At 42.9% G+C, this 17,287-nt stretch overlaps 1 protein-coding gene across 3 annotated transcripts in view; it reads left to right on the forward strand.

The window, feature by feature from the left end:
- Nucleotides 1–12,014: 12,014 nt before the first annotated feature.
- Nucleotides 12,015–17,287, forward strand: part of Akap11 (A-kinase anchoring protein 11) — a 48,473-nt gene continuing 43,200 nt past the window's right edge. For all 3 annotated transcript variants that reach the window (XM_028878555.2, XM_028878563.2, XM_028878572.2), the window contains exon 1: nucleotides 12,015–12,130. The gene's annotated coding sequence lies outside the window, so the exon portion shown is untranslated. The remainder of the gene's footprint in view (nucleotides 12,131–17,287) is intronic.

Raw genomic sequence — 17,287 nt, forward strand, 5'->3', positions numbered from 1 at the left:
CATGTGTTCAAATGCCTGAGACTAAGGGAAATGGTTCTTATGCAAACCACCACACTGAGTCTTTTCTATCAGTGCCCAAAGACTCCAGATGGCCGGCAGAGATGAAGTGTCAGCCTCTTAGCATCTGTGTTTGGATCGTATCTGCTGAAGCATGTCTGCTTCTAGTGGCTTCAGGATTCTGTTATGACATGAACTGTTTCTTCTTGATGAGTATGAAGAGTTGAATAGGGCAGGATTAAGCAGAGACTACTGATGCAGTCCACTGAGGAATTGGAGAGCATCAGGAACTATAGAAACCTATCACCTGTAGCTGGAAGTTTTCCTGTCCCAACCACCTGCTCCCAAATAATCACTCAGAGGCTTATATTAATTACAAATGCTCAGCCAATAGCTCAGGCTTATTAATAACTGGCTCTTACATTTTAAATTAACCCATATTCTTTATTTATGCTCTGGCGCATGGCGGCACCTTTATTTTCATGGCATGTTTATCTCCTGCTCCCTCTGTATCTGACTGGTGACTCCTCTTGACTCCACCCTCCTTCTTCCCATCACTCTCAGTTTGGCTTTCCCACCTAACTTCCTGCCCAGCTACCAGCCTGTCACCTTTTTATTAACCAATGAGAGTAACACATATTCATAGTGTAGAAAAGGATTGCTCCACAGCATTCCCCCCTTTTTGTCTAATTAAAAAGGAAGGTTTTAACCTTAATATAGTAAAACTGTATACAACAAAAAACAGTTATTAAGAAGTACAGTAACAATATCCAATCCATTTCTATTTGGCAAAATTAGAGAAAAATAATTATCTATCTTATCTTGGTGAGTCTAAAGTTTTGTGTTTAAGTTACTTCCTATTATAGCTAAGGGAAACTTTAAGTATAACTGTTAGGTCTTCAACTTCATTAAAGACCCCAGAAAAATGAAATGTTACCTAATGACAGGGACATTAGGCTGTCTGAACAGTCAGCTCAAGTTCCTCTGCAATGTTGAGGCATCCAACTCTGGCCTACAAGCCTGCCATGTCTGACAGACTTTCCTGTGAAGCACAGAATTTTGAAGGACTATCCTACCTTGTCTTGGCAAAGTTCAGCAGTTACTTTTCTTACATCTTGCTGTTCCTGCTTGGACAGTAACTGTCAGCAATTGAGGCAAGGGAAGTTTCTTTGCCCACATGGCTAGCTTTTGCCATAAAGAAAACAAACTTCATATAGAGTTTCTTCAATGCCCATCATCTTCCCTGAAGTAGATTGATGCTGCCTGCCAGGAGCAGACATGTCTCACTGTTATGAAAAGCCTTAGGTTATTAAACATATTAAATGCCATATTCTGTAGGTCTTTTAAGTGTTTGAGGATCATATTTCTATCTAAATATATGTTAACCTTGAAAACATACCTAACATGACTATAAGTTTGACTGTTATAGATGCCTGTATTTCTTAATTATACATTACATTTTTAACTGAGCAGTTTAAACACAATAACTTAAACAAAAGTAGAAACATACATTCAGCATAGCAAAATTAATTTTAAATTTGTATCGATATACCAAAATCCATACCTGTACCTGTAAAGCCTGTACTTAAGACTAGTAGTTTCTTTTTTGGTTTGAAAGTAGATTCAATAATCTAGCCTTTTATTCTATCATTTCCATAGTCATCAGTGAGACTGTCATAAGAAGATGGACCACACATGTAGCTTTGTGAAGAATTGCAGAGAGAGCAGTTGCCAAGATGTCATTGAGAGGATCAAGATTCTTTGGGGTTGTCCTTGGGTACTACACCATTTGAACTTCTTAACTTCTTTGAGAAAATATGCCTGTTACCTTAGAATTCCCCAGAGTATATTCTATAGCTCCAACACTGACAAGGATAATTAAGCCCACTAATTTAGAAATGTAGTTGATGGACATTGTGTGTTCTGAGATAAGGGTAGGTGACATTTAAACAAGCAAGTTAGATGGAAGGGGGGAAGGTGACTAGTCATCTTGGTGAGAGAAAAGAGGCCGTGATGATACATATTGAGGTTTGGCTGTTATTCTGTGGCCCAGCATCTTGGCCGTGGTCTCCTAAGACATTTTGACAGACTGCCTCAAAACAGGTTCTTCCTAAGAGTATCTATATACTTTCTCTCCCATAATGATTCAATTTTGAGAAAGAAGAGAGGGACTAACAGTCAATGTCTGTGACTGTAGTGCCCAAACAGAGTACAAAGTCTCCTTGAACATAAATACAAGGGTTGGCCTCAGAGAAGTGCACTGAGTAATAGCAGACACACTTGGTGGCATTCAAGAAGAACCATGTGACCACTCAGATGATGCCTTTGTGTTCCTCTGGTACAAGAGGAAGTGAGCCTTGTGTTCCTGGAATAGCTACAGAGGTGCTCGATGGTTCTAAGAATCAGCTTAGTGAAGAATCCATTACAAAGGTAGCGCAGTGAAGCTGAATGCAGAGCACAGAGCAGAGCACAGAAAGCCTGGAGCTTTCAGCAGCAGCTTTTGTCCTTGCCATGGCTTGTAAATCTTTACATCTCATTACTTTAAGAACTGGAATTGTCAAATGTTTTGGGGGGAAAGTAGAAGATTAAGTTGACCGGTGTGAACACATGAAGAGAGGGTGGGATTCGGGACCCTCTTCTACGACTGGCAAGCGTTGGAGAGGAACTGCTGACCCAGGGCAAGCAAAGAACTGGTTTGGCTTTGATATATTGTTGTCATTCTTGAGTGAAAAACGTGGAGGATCAGCTGGATGTAGTGACACACACCTTTAGTCCCAGCACTCAGGAGGCAGAGGCAGGTGGGTCTCTGAATTAGAGACCAGCCTGGTCTACATAGTGAGTTCCAGGACATCCAGAACTACCTGGTGAGACCCTGTCTCAAACAAACACAAAACAAAAACCAAAAACCAAGAGAGCAGTGCCAGCGGAATCATAGCATGAAGCCGGAGTGACAGAAGACGTTGTGTCTCATGGAGGACTCGGCTCATCATGGATAGGAGGAGAACAAACTCAGAGAAATGTTTTAGAAGTTGAGTGTCGTGTCTGCAGAGAGGGGTACCCACATATAAAATGGCACTGGTAACATCTAAATGAGAGGCTTTTGTTCCAAAAAGCAGTGCTGACCAAACTGCTAGAGGTCAGCCAGCGCTGTAGGTGCTTCCAAGGATGCCAGGATGGAAAAGAAATAATAATACAAACTTAATAGGATAACGGGAAACTGGGCAGATCAGTTGAGTAGATTCTTGCAACTTAGTTTCTGGGGAAATCGCAGCATCGCACAGATGAAATGAACAAGAAATGTGGGACTTTTTCTTAAAAGTTACAGAACATGTCAACTAGTAGCCAAGTTTGAAGGCACTGAATTTAACACTAGAGCTCAAGGGACGCCTTAGAAACAGCGACCTTTCTTTCCCATTTGAGAATGTCATGTCTTCCAGCCAGACATAAAAGTGAGACCTTGTTTACTGCAGATCTCAGTCCCCTCTGGAGTTTACATGGTGACTTTGGATCAGCTGCTGGCCATCTACAAAGGGAAGAGAATACTTACAAGGTATTTGACTGTTAAACAAGAGGTCTGGGGGAATCGTGTTACACTCATTGTACTCTGCTGCAGGTTTATAGATAACAGGTCTCTGAGATCTTATTACACCAACTGAGAAGGGCAGCAACCGCACCATCAAACGTGGTATAAGGACATACAAAGGAAAAACTTTAAAACCAGTGTGGAAATAAGAACAGAATAGGACAGAATAATAGAGGAAGAGCCTATAAGCTTGGGATCTACAAAGAATATATTTTAAAAACTATAGATATTAAGAAATATTTTGGCTGGGTGGTAGTGGTGCACACGCCTTTAATCCCAGCACTCATGAGGCAGAGGCAGGAGGATCTCTGTGAATTCAAGGCCAGCATAGTCTATAGAGTGAGTTCCAGGACAGTCAGGGCTACACAGAGAAACCCTGCTTAGAAAAAAAATTGATAAGCCATTTTTCATAAAAACAACCCATTCTGCCAGGCTTGGTGGTGCACACCTTTGATCCCATTACTCTGGAAGTAGAGGCAGATCGCTGAGTTCAGGGCCAGCCTGGTTTACCCCTTCCATTTTAAGATAGTTCTAATTATTATTTTTCACCTTATATTTGGGCTGAAAATGTCTTTTTTCCCCTGGAATAGGAAGAGAGGCTTCGGGCATTTCTTGAACGATGGCCCTTCAGCTTCAGTGTATGTGAGCTGTCTGGGTCCTCCACTGGATAGGTTAAACAAAATCTGTATCTAACGTGTTTCCTCTGGTATTAGCTCACTTGGTTCATGTGAGGAATGACTAGCTCAGACTACCAGAGTCTATGCCTCTTTTGTTCTGAGCACGACACTAACATCCATACAGCTCTTCTCCCCATAGCCACATCCTTCAGACAACAGAGCCTAGACTCACCATGGAATGCCGCAGGCCAGTGATGGTAGCTACTTTCATGTTCATAAAGGCTGGCTATAAAACTGGCTCTCCTAGGCGCCATTGTGGGAAGTGGCCACACCTCTTTAGATGTCTCCAAAGACTCTAAAACAAACAGGGACAAGGCGTGCTGTAGAGCCAGGCTAAACCTGTCTAGTATAATTTAATGGCTTAACATTCTGAGGAGAACGGAGACTTCCTAAAGCCAGAGTGTCTTCAAAGCTCTGCTCCTTTTGCCTAGACTTTTACCATGGTGTTCAATGACTGGAGGGTACACACAACATCCATCTTTCATGTGCATGAGCACTAAGGAAAGCTCTCATCTCGTGTGGGCATTGCCTGTTAACTAAGGAAAGAAGAGGCTCTTCCTGGCATGAAAAGAAAAACCACCAAGGACTGGGAATGGTGGCTACAGGAACATCCCGCTCTAAGATCTGTTCATGTAGCTCTTCTCATAATGTAGCTTCAAGAGCATGCCGAAAAACAAACAAGCAAATCAACTGCCCTTGACTTATAAACCTATAATCTAAGGGGAGTTACCTAGAATCTTTTATAATAAACATAGGCAGTCACATGATGAAGATGTTTATCTCACCCTCTGAGGAAGCCATATTTGAAAAACTGAATGGAAAATAGGAAATTATTATAGATATCCCATAGTCCTCTTGGAGTTTTTGGTGACCTTCATAATGTTTTGAATTTGTAATGTCTAAAAATATCTCTTTATAAGGCTTTGTGCTTCTATTTTACAATTAACTACAATATATACTGTCCATTTAAACTAATCAGGACAATAATAACTAAATAAACCATCTTATTAAGTAATTGCATTGAGTACATCCTTTCAAGAATGTTTGTTTTTGAATTTCAGACAATTGCACATTACATTTTCTTAAAAGAAGGTATACCTGACTTGTATACATCGGAAGTTACAAATGAGCTAAGACTCTGATGATTTAATCAAAGAATTATATTTGAGTATGGCATGTAATAACACTTCAGGTTTTTTCTAGTCAAGAAGGCTTTAACCTGGAGCAGTACTTCTAAGTCAGCCCCTGTGCTGTATGCTAATACAGTCATGGTGGGTGGGAAAGACGGCTCAGCACTGGAGAGTGCTTGCTCTTCCTGAGCACTGGGGTTTGGTTCCAGCACTCATGTATTGTGCTCACAACCATCTGATACCTTCTGCTGGCCTCTGTAAACATCACATACATGTATGACTACACACAAGTGGTAAGAAGAGTCATGGTTTTAGAATCCTTTGAGTATTTCATGACCTCTTCCTATATGTTAAAACATTACTAGGTATTATATTCTAATAATGGTGCAGTTGTGTTTTTACAGTTGCAGAGGCGTGCTACAAAATAATTAGCTGTATAAGTTATACACATTATAATAGGTTGTGATGTGATATATATGTTCTTTGTAGTGGTTTGAATGAGAAATGCACCCCACCCCATAGGCTCAGTTACTTGAACACTTGGTTCTCAGTTTGTGACTCTTGTTTGGGGAGGTTATGGAAAGTTCAGGAGGTGGAGTCCTGCTGGAAGAAGTATGTTATTTATATGAATGTATATGTATACATGATATATATATATATATATGTATATATATATGTGTATATACATACAGAAATGTACACACACACACACACACACACACACACACACACACACACTAGGCTTTGATGGTTCATGCCTCACTCCACACTTCTTGCTGCCTTTCACTCTCTTTCCTGTGTGTGTTGACAAAATGTGATCTCCTTCCTGCCCCTGCCACCATGCCATGCTTTTTCACCATTCACGGACTCTAGCCCTCTGGAACTGTAAGCTGAAATAATGTTTTATTTTAAAATTGCTTTTGGTCATGAATGGTATTTTATCACAACAATGGAAAACTAACACTTTTTAAACACTCTTAATTAAACAAAGGCATGGAGACTAAGGGGCTATCTCAGTGGTGGAATACAAGACCCTGGGTTGGACCCCCACCACTTCAAACAAAGCACAAATGAGCAAGCAAAAATGCTGTAAGAACTTCATCACTTCAATTTGAAAAGCACTCAATGTATTGAAATGGTTTATATAATTTTTATCTTTCTTCTTACAGAATCCTTACATTGGCTTGTTATCAAGTAATGATGCATGCAAAGTGGCCACTATACAAAAGGGTTTCACTGTCCTTTCTTGGATTTTTCACCACAATGAGTATGTGTTAACTTACACCCATTAAACAAAACAAAAACCAAACAGAAGAACTGAAGGATGTGTATGGGGACTTGTCCTGTTTTTTTACAAGTGAACCGACAGCTGGGTCCATCACTCATGCAGGATGGCTCAGGGAGGAATCCAGCCACTCAGCCAAGGGGAGAGTCAAGTTTTCAAACAGGAAGCAACATGGAATCTGCTTTGGCTCTCTGAGGTAGTTGGTGTAAAGCTCCAAAGCTTCTGGGGAAAGATGATGCCTTCCTTTGTAGTCAGAAAGGCATTGCAGGATTAAGTCAGGAGTCAGTTTGTGTAATGTGCTCAGTTTCACTGGAAGGCAGGACCAGACCACACTAGTTGATTTTAGCATGAGCTATGACATTTAGTGCCGGATGTGATCAAGAGCAGATCATTCAATGTTGCTGGGCATAATTCTTTTATGTGCCTATCACCCAAGTATCTTGGCTCCACTGGACCATGTCTACAAGTGAAAGCACCATTTCCATTTCCATTAATCACAAGACAGTGGAGGAGACACTACCAATTTGACTACTGAAAACTTAGTCTACTACAATATCCCTGTGGAGCCAGGCCTGGCCTGTAATCTCAGCTACTCAGCAGGCTGAGGCCTGAAGATGCCAAGCTCAGGGTCTGCCTGGGCTACAGAGTGCGTTCCAGGCCATTTGGGGTTAATTTAGTGGGACTCTTGTCTTAGAATAGAAAGTAAAAACAGGGCTGGGGATGGACATAGCCCAGCATTAAGACTGCTTGCCTGGTGTTCCTGCGGCTCTCAGTTCAATTCCCAGGGCTATAATAAATAAAAGCAAGAGGTAAACATTTTCCAGGGCCAGAAGAGGGTTTCTCTGATGCTATCATAGGTGCCCTCAGAGTGTGTTCCGTGACTTAGCAGCCTGCTGTCTTGGGTCTTTTGTACACTGGCCTCCTTCTCACTCCTTTTCTGTGGTGTTGACACTTGGATTCTTCTTTGTTCCAGAACAAACCTACAGCAGTCCTTGGCATTAGTTGCCCTTAGCCCAGCATAAGTTTAGATTGTAATTTTTACCCAGACTTTAATAATGGGTCCTTCTAGGTCGAGAGAAATAGAACCTAGAACCGTCATGGAAGGGACCTCTTTTTTTTTTTTCTCCCCACCTCATCCCTTCCTCCTTCCTGTGAGTAGTTACAGAGTACCTACTGTGTGCCAGTCACTGCTAAGAAATGCAGATGTGACTCCTGCTTGGATCCTTTGGTCTAGTGGAAGAGACAGGCCTTAGTTAGCTGTAATCACACAAGTGATTCAGAGAGAAGGCAGAGTCCTCCGTAAAGGGAAATGCACTTCATGGAGGGAGTCAGGGCAGGAGTTCCTGCAGAAATGACAGCGGAGCTGAAGGACCATGGATGCTGGGCAGTCATAGATGGGGGGGTAGACAGAAAAAGATACTGATGCTGAGGTGGAGTTTGAGGGAAGGGGCTGAGGCAGAGCCTGGTCCTGTTCTGAGACTCTGAAAGGGAGAATGACTCGAGAGCAAAGAAACCAAGGCAGGCCATCAGGAGGATCGTGAGCAGGTGAACGACATGGTCAGATGTGAACGGCCTGAGGACAAATATTCCTGTGAATAGACTAAACATGCTTAACAGAATAGGCTAAAAAAGAAAAGCCATAGGAACAAAGAAAGCATGCTTGGACTGGAAGTAAGGACTTTGTAACTAGATAAATTTATGTGTTTTTTGATCCTAGAAAGATTTATTTGTTATGTGTCTTCACTGCATCCATGTAGATGCACCAGGTGCATGCAGTGCCCACAGAGATCAGAAGTGGGCATTGGGTCCCTGGAAGTGGAGTCATGAATAGTTGTGAGCTGTCATGTGGGTCCTGGGAACCAAGCCTAGGTCCTCTGGAAGAGCAGCCAGTGCTCTATCTTCTCAGACATCTCTTCCACCCTATAATGTTATATATATATATATATATATATATATATATATATATATATATATATATATATATATATCTTGAGACAGCGTTTCTCTGTATAGTTTTGGAGCCTGTCCTGGAACTCACTCTGTAGGCCAGGCTGTCCTTGAACTCGGATAGATCCATCTACCTCTGCCTCCTGAGTGCTGGGATTAAAGGTGTGCGCCACCACCATCTGGCATGTTACATATTTTTTAAAATTAAGAATGGGAAGTAACATCTGTCACAAAATGTGTGGTTAAATGTTCAACGCACATTGTTCATAACAGCCCAAAGTGAAAATGATCCACATGTCAACTAATAAAAGATCAATAAAATATGCTATATACACAGAATAGAATCATCATCTGTCAATAAAATGAAATACTGATACATGACACACCATGGATGACCCTTGAAAATCGTGCACTAAGAGGATAAATCGAGTCATAAAAGGCCATATACTATTTAATTTCATTAATATTAAGGACCCAGGTTAGGCAAGTTTATAGAAACAAGATTATCGATTGCTCAGGGCTGAGGGTGAGATAGGGGATTATTGGTTGCTAATAGGCAGGTTTTTTTAAAAAGGGAGAACAAAGTTATTTTGAAAATTAGGTTACAGTGATAGCTGCACATTTCTGCAAATATACAGAAAACATGAACTTGCATGGCATGTAAATTATAGTGGAGTAAAACTCTGTGTGTGTGTGTGTGTGTGTGTGTGTGTGTGTGTAGGATGTTTTGAAAGAATCTAAGAACTAGGGACACTGTAGGAGATAGATACTAAATAAAGTAAAAATTTCTTTTTACTTTACATCCACAGCACTCCACACAGCTAGCACAAGGGACCACAGCCACTTGCCTGCTAGAGTAAGTCGGGCTGATTTATGATCCTGCTAATATGTTAGGATGCTGGAGTTGAGCCCTCTGTTCATCTAAATTAGCAACACCAAGCAGCTGTTTCAATTAATCATCATGAGAGCTGCAAACATTTCAAAAAGCACTCTAAATTAGCCTTTAAAATGGCCTTATCTGAGGGAGTGGGGGATTTTTAAATTGTCTTGTTAAAATAATATTTCTGACACATTTTCCCCTTCTTAAAGAGTAACTTTAAATCTTCGGATTAAAACTCAGGCGTTAATTTGCAGCTGTTGCCCCAGACCTTTAGAATGCTACTCACCATTTAGTTCTTACTCTGATCAGGCACACTGGATGTTTTGGAGGCTACCTAGACTCACAGTGGCTCCAGAGAAAGGGAATATGAGGCTGAGCAGGTGGTAGCGTTTCCGCTTTCACACCCCGAGGCCAGCGTTTCTTAGGAAAGCATTCCTGGTATCTGTCTCAGTCAGTTACAGTTTCTCAGTTGGGGTGTGAGGGTCCAATTCCATTTGGCTTGCGCTGCTTGCTGACTCTTACATCTTTCCTAAGAGTTCATTTCCCTTTGCAGCTTCCTCTGCCAGTCCACACATGCCAAGATGGAATTCTGCCTTAACCACCCTGTGTGCAGAGCAAATTGCCTTGTTTTATGTACCAGGAAGTTGAAACTCTTTTGGGATCATAAAGAGCTGTGATTTGGTTATGTCTACAGTTGGTTGGGGGTTTCACACTGGAAGACTTCCTGATTTAATTAAACTCTACCTTTGTTTTTCAGCCTCTACCTCTATCTTTTCAAATCTTACTCTAATAAATATCTACAACAAACATTATTTTATATTCCATTTTGCTTAGAACTTAAAGATGCAGGAACCTGTGTGGTGGAAATGGAGGGAAGGAAACCAAAGTGGGAGCCCTTCCTGGCCATTTGTTTTTCTCAAGTAGTTAAAACGAAACCAAACAGAAAATGATGAAAGACAAAAAACAAAGCAAACAAACAAAACAAAAAACAAAACAGCTAACCCCTCCATTTATTCCTTTCGGGTAGGAGAAATCGACATATTTTAACTGAAGGGAGGAGACATCTTTAGGCCTCTGACTTAATAGGCTTTGGAGAATGTCAAGGTCACTGGAAATTGGGTCTTAACACAATTGTCTCTCACCAGGACAAAACCTCCTGCTTCTGCTTTGACTTCCTTAAAATTCACTAGCTACAGGGAAGCACTTACTGTTTTGTTTTTTTTTAATTGTTGGTATTTCCCCCTTTTGTAAGTGTTCAACGCTTTTCACTGTAGACTAGACTCCCAGTTCCTTGCTTGGTTAATAAAGCTATAGGGAATCTCGTCTCTATTATCTTCCCGGGTTTCCTGCCTGTCACTCAAATACGCTAGATTCCATCCTGCGAAGCAGCCATATTTCTGCCAGAGCTGCTCTTCTCTCCCATTTTTTGCAGGGCCGTTATCCAAAGCACTGCTTGAATCTTTCCTCGCCCAACTAGTGGCTCAATTGTAACCACCATCAGATTGCGATCATTTGGGTTGTTTCACACCTACAGACGTTCCCCCTCTCCCCACAGATCTCCACCACCGAGACTATTTTGTTTTCTTCATAGTTCAGTAGACAACCTGGAATAATGCCTACAACGTGTGTGTGTGTGGGGGGGAGGAGGGGTTGGGAACAGCCAAAAGCTGTTGAAGAGAAGAACACAGGAACGCATTCTTTCTCATCCCTCTGCCCTGAAGAAGACAAAACAAATAACAAAGGAGGAGGACACACTTCAAAAATGTCTTTCTCATCTCAGCCATTTTGAGGAACTCATGTCCTTGAGGGGACCACGCAACTTGACTGCACTGGTCCTTCCGAGTTAGACGGGAGTCCCATATAGCTTGTCACCTGAGGCTGGGCTTCTTGGTGAGCCAAGCCTGATTCCCCAATTTCGATGCCACAGGGGGGTGAGCGCTCCCCCTCGGACCGACTGGAGGTTCAGCTAGGGCACCGAGCCTGGTGCATGACGTGGGTTTTTCCCTGAAGACGCTGGGCACCGAGCGGGGCCATTCTGAAGGGTGGGCCATGCGAGGACCCTCGATCTAGTGGGCTGCGGATGTGGGGAACCCACCCCAGGGAGGCGGGGCGGCCCAAGGCGGACAGTCTACGGCCAGAGAGCCAGGCTGGGGTGCTTTGCAGGAGGAGGAAAGGGTTAAGCCGTTCCCAAGGCAACGGACCAGGAAGCGCGCAGGACGTCAGCGGAGAGTTCGTAGGTCAGCTTCGCGTTGAAAGCTCCCACGGGCCGGGAGGTGGGGACAGCTGGCCAATGGCAAGGGCGCCTCGGGGTCACGTGAGAGGCGCCCGGCCGCTTTGCCCTCCAGAGCACGTGGGGAGCTTTTTACCTCCACTCCTTCCCCCCCGCAGCCCCGAGCCCCTGCGCTCCGCCTTGCTCCTTTTGCGCGGGCTCGTCCGCGGGGCCGTTCTCGCGAGAGGTGCGACCGCTCTCGCGAGACTGAGTGGGCGGCGTGGGGAGGCGGCGGCGGTGGCGTCTCCGGCCGGGGCGGGCGAGGGAGGCGCCGCTGCGCTGCGCTGCGGCTCGCGCCACCGGGCGTTGCGGGCCGTGACGGGCGGGTGACATGCCCCGGAGCTGAGCGGCTGCGCCTCCGGGTGAGCGGGGCGGGGAGCTGGGGAGTCCACGGGCCGGGTCCCGACGGCGGGGGGCCGGCCGGCCGGGCGCTGTGGCCTCGCTGCTGCGTTGGGGGCGCGGGCGGGAGGAGGACGGTGCACTTTGTCCGCAGCCGCAGCATCCTTCCCTGTCCAGCGCCGGAGCCCGGCTCCCCGCGCTGCCCCAGACCTCAGGCGCCGCTGTTTGCATCGCTGTCAACGTCGCCCCCCCAGGCTGGCCGAGCCACCGACCTGCGTTGTCAGATAGAAAATGGTCTGTGGCTAAGAAGAAGCCCACAGTGACAGTCTAACCCCCTGGTCTGGCTTGGTGACAGTCCGTTCACTCTGCCTACCCTCTTAAAAAAAAAAAAAAAAACCTATTCGTTGGAGGTGGCTTAGGCTTTAGGCAATTAAGGCATTTCGTGGTGAGCAATACTGCTGAGACACATCGTTGATGGCCTTGGCGCATACTGGAATTAATATTCGCAGTTCTTTTTAGCTTTGCGATTATTCAGTTGCTTCTAAAACGCTTGTTTCCTTTCCGTCTTCCCACCTTGTTAGCAGTGTTATTGATGTTGATACTCAAATTTGCTCCGTATGAAAATACTTAGAACATAGAATATTCAGGAAAGATGGAGTATTTATTTATGCAAAGATGATTTCTTTAAATGTCTATGCTTTTTTTTTTTTTTTTTTTGTAAATGGCAGCCCAGTGCCTGCTATGACTGATGTCATTTCAAATAGTGCCACCTAATCTTTCAAAATACATGAACACTTTCCAAGGAATATTCTGGTTATTCATACTTAATGTGTTCTTCAGGAAGAACTGTGAACCATGGGTCGACAGTGACTTGAACAATTAGTTCTGCTGTCAGTAACTGACTTAGGAGAGAGAAAGGGATGTTGGGGACTTGGGGAAGAAGTGGGTTCCCAAGCCGAGCTGTGACTGATGTAGATAGCGACAATACTGCTCAACTGATCTGCTCAGTTGATCTGAAAAGGAATTGGCAGTGTACTCCATGGCCAGTGGTTTTTCTCAGTTGTATATGCATACTGTAGTCAAAGCCCCAGAACTACAATGAGAGATTTTCTAGCCTGTTCTAGCCTCTGCATTCCAGGGCTAAGTCTAGAAGCAGAAGAAGTCCTCTGGGAGCGATGATGGTACTTTTTTTAATTTTTACTTTAATTCCAAAGATTGAGTGTCTGGGAAAGGAACTCCACCAATTCAAATCATAATGTAGCCGGTTGTTTAAAGGGAAATTTCCAGTTACAACTAGGGAAATTTTAGCCATACACAAAGATTTGAAAAACTTAGGTGAATGGGCAAAGGTGATAACAAAAGTTCTCTCCCACTCATCTGGGCAAAGAGAAAAACTATTTGTTGCTAGTCTTTCTAACTTTATGGCCAGGGTTTCAAACTTTTAGGGCAATGGTTGCTTTGTCTTGTGTTTGAAAGCAGTTGGAGTAACTTTGGATGGAGTAATTACTTATGTAAACTGTTTTTTGTTTTTCTTTCTATGAAGTGGCCCCAGTAGTAAAGAAAATTCAAGCACTCTGAGAGACAGCGTTGAGACAGGTTAAGACACTAGCTTGAGTATTAATTGAGGGCATCCAGACTGGCACTGTTGGCACAGGGGGAAACGTGCTTTACAATTTTAAAAGCAAATGGGGCAGATCCATATATTTTCTTTTTTCTGCTCATCTTTACAGAAAGAAATTAATTGAAAAGAACTTCGTGGAATTAAGCATTTGGAATAGCTGGATTATTGACGGACTTGACAGAAGGAGGAAACTGAGCAATTTTGTGCTAGCCACTGCTTACACAGCATTTTTCCTTTGACCTTCCTTAATGGCTTGAGGACTATTGGGCTGCAAGAATCAAAAAGCCATTTGAATTAGCTTACTTGTAAAAGGCACTTGTCATACTGTTGGAGCATTGCCTCTAGGGCCCAGCTTGTGATTCCAGTTCAGTGGCCTGGGGACCAGAAAGTCTTCAGGTTGAAACTCACCGAGTTTTCTCTTAGTTCTCTGCTTACTACTAGTTGCGTGTTCTATTCCGTTTAAATACCTACGGTCCTTCTCTTGAAGCCTCTTGCTTTGCCAGAGTGTCCATAGCACACCCACCTTTGACTTTGCATCATGGCTTCTAACAGACCTCTTTCAAGTCTCAGTTCCAAATGTCTATAGAGAGTGAATGTTGTGGTCACCAGTTTTCCACTTCCAGCCAAGTTGGTTGTGGGTTTGGGTAGGAAGACGAGGGTAGGTGGGGAGCTATAGGTGTGCCTGGTAGTTTTTAGGACTTCCAACTTTTCAGACTGCTCCAGCAAGGTCTTTAGGACAGGGAAGGCCTATAGACCAGGAGGAAATGGTAGGTCCCTTGGTGTACTGTAGTATCTTGAGTTCTTCCCCAAGCACTGCATTGCACTTGGTCTCAGCTAGGTAGAGATTCAGTGGTCCTTTTTTCAGGACAGATTGTGCTAGTTTGTAAGGTTTGACAGGTTAACACTTTGCATGATGGGCATAATGATAATATGAGAATTGTGGATTCGTGTGTATAAACCTATTAATTTCTTTCTAGATGGCAAATGGTAGGTATGTTGCAGAAGTATGAAGGCTAGTGTCTGTTGCTGACTGATTGGGCTTCTGGAGTATTCAGATATGAGAGTAACCATTTTCCTCCTCAGTCTTAGAACATATTTAGAACTATTTTTTAAAATGGTTTTTAAGAAATAGTCTGTGTTTTAGATTCCACACAGTTGTGGTTCCCCCCTGCCCCCCTCCTTTTTACCTGCCCAGAACCATTGATGGTGATTATTCCTTTACATTCTTGGTTAATCTTACATTCTCTCCTAATCTCTTGATGAGCTTGAAACTCCGGATATATGGATGACTCTTAGCGTAATGTTTCCAGGTTTGATTTTAACTAAACCTGTGTTATTTGCTTTTTGGATAGTGCCATACTGTTGTAAAGCACCATGTTCTGCTTTTCTAAGCTGGAAACCTTAACTTTGTATTTCACACTCTTTATTCTTAATTATTCCTTATACATCCTATCAGTGAATAGCCTCTGTGCAGGCTTATGGGGTTTCTATGAGCCAAGCACCACACCTTTTGCAGAACACATCTATTCACATATTTTTGCTCCTGGCAGCCTGGGGCAGAGTCTTACTTTATCGGTGCTTTTCAGTAACATACTGTTAAGAGTCCAGAAGTTGCAGGTACCCCGATAAAGAGAAATTTGTTCTCCAGGTTAAAATTCTAACATGCTTTTGTTTAGAAATAATCTTGTAGAGGGTTATGTATAACACTACGAACATGACTTTATGGTCATGACAGTATGTTCTCCAGTTAAAAATCTAACATGCTTTTGTGTAGAAATAATCTTGAGAAGGTTATGTATAATATTAAGAACATGACTTTATGGTCCTGACAATATGGTCACATTGACAGCAACATTTAAGGTTTTAGTTTGTATATTTCTTTTTGAAGTTGTATTTACAGTTGCTGTAGAGGGAGTTTGAAATCATTAGCAAACAGTTCATACTTAGTATCTGTCAATGAGGCCCATGTTGATACTTGAAATACCAATGACTGGCTGGGCTCAGACATACTTTAGAAGAGAGGCCAAACCTGGAATGTGGTTGAAAGACCAGTGACATTTTTCTATGGCTGTTTAAGAAAACAAATATGAGTGAACTTCAGACAGTTCTTGCCTAGGTGACCCTGCTCTTTACTGGATGATGTCACTTGTTAGCACATGTCCCTCAATCTCATGTGCTTGAAATTTCCCTTCACCTTACAGTTTGTTCAGTTCAGTACAGAAAGGTTTTGTTTTTGATAAGACCTTTGAGGGATGTGGAGAGATAACCAAGGCCGGGCCTTGGATTGTAAGTGAACTCTTGAGCGCAAGGTTTTCTGCTGTTGTATCTTAGCCACTGTTACTTAGACACTTCAGGAATGGCAGTTGAATGTTGCTGGTACTTAGAGTTAACCCAGGGCCTAGACTTGTGTGCATTTAATTGTAATACCGAGTACCAAGTTAGTGCTATAGTTAGCTTTGCTCTACCAGGTCCGAGTGATGACTTTTGTAGAGTTGATTTTCACAGTGGGGTAGGTACTGCTAGCATCCAGGGGACAACAGATGCACCCTTAAACAAAGACTGGCCTGACCAAAGTGCTAGGAATGAGAACCTTTTGGAGGCAAGAACGAAATGTATCTTGTACAATGGAAGAATGGGTTGACTTAGGAATACAATGTAAAAAGCCAGAAACTGTCAGAAAGCAAGTGTCTTAGTCATTGTTAGGAATGCTCATTCTTCTTAATATAACTGGCTATTGTTTTGGAAGGCAGTTAGGATAGCTGTGGTATTTTTAGATTTAGTAAGTCAAGCTGCAGGTCTGTACCCGAGGGAGAAGCCAACATTTTCACCCTGCCTTGCTGTACATACTATTGTCACAGTTCACTGTGAGGGTGAGCCTTAGCCTCTGTCTCCACCATGAGAGGATGGCATCAACCAGTATCCCACTGCTCATTATTAGTGTTAATTCTGTTTGTGTCCTAGTGGTCACTGTGGGGTTTTTAGCTTTAGCTCAGCACAGCCTTCTCACAATACCATTTCATACATAATGTAGACATCTAATGACTGATTTTTCACTGCTTACCCACCAAATCTTTTGTTCTCTTTGTCGTGCATTTCACTTCTGTGTCTAATCAATTGCTGTTTTTTAAAATTTTTTAAAAGCGGCTATGAACTGAGGAAATATTCTTCTATCAGCAGCGTGTTATCGTTTCAGGCATTCATTGTTACTTCGGTAGGTCCAGGTTCTGTCTGTTACTGTTTTTGTTTGCCTGAAGAATTTCTTTTCATAGTTATTCTCATATGATCAGCTTGGGATGGATCCCCACAGCTCTGATAAGTGACAAGAACTTGATTTTGTCTTAATTTTTGAAAGATATTTTTTATCATGTGTGGCTGTTAACACTTTTCCCTCTGAGTTGTCAGTGCTGATGATCACGGCCCGGCTTCAGGCTGCCTCTGTGTCAGGTCCGCTGTCCTCACTCTGCACTGGGGCTCGCTCTTCCTGATGGCGGGCAAGATTTTCTTTTGTTTCTAGCAATTTGGTCGTGTTTCACTTTTGGATTTTTTTTTTTTTTTTTTT

The sequence above is a fragment of the Peromyscus leucopus genome, chromosome 9 (assembly GCF_004664715.2).
Source record: "Peromyscus leucopus breed LL Stock chromosome 9, UCI_PerLeu_2.1, whole genome shotgun sequence".
NCBI lineage: Eukaryota > Metazoa > Chordata > Mammalia > Rodentia > Cricetidae > Peromyscus > Peromyscus leucopus.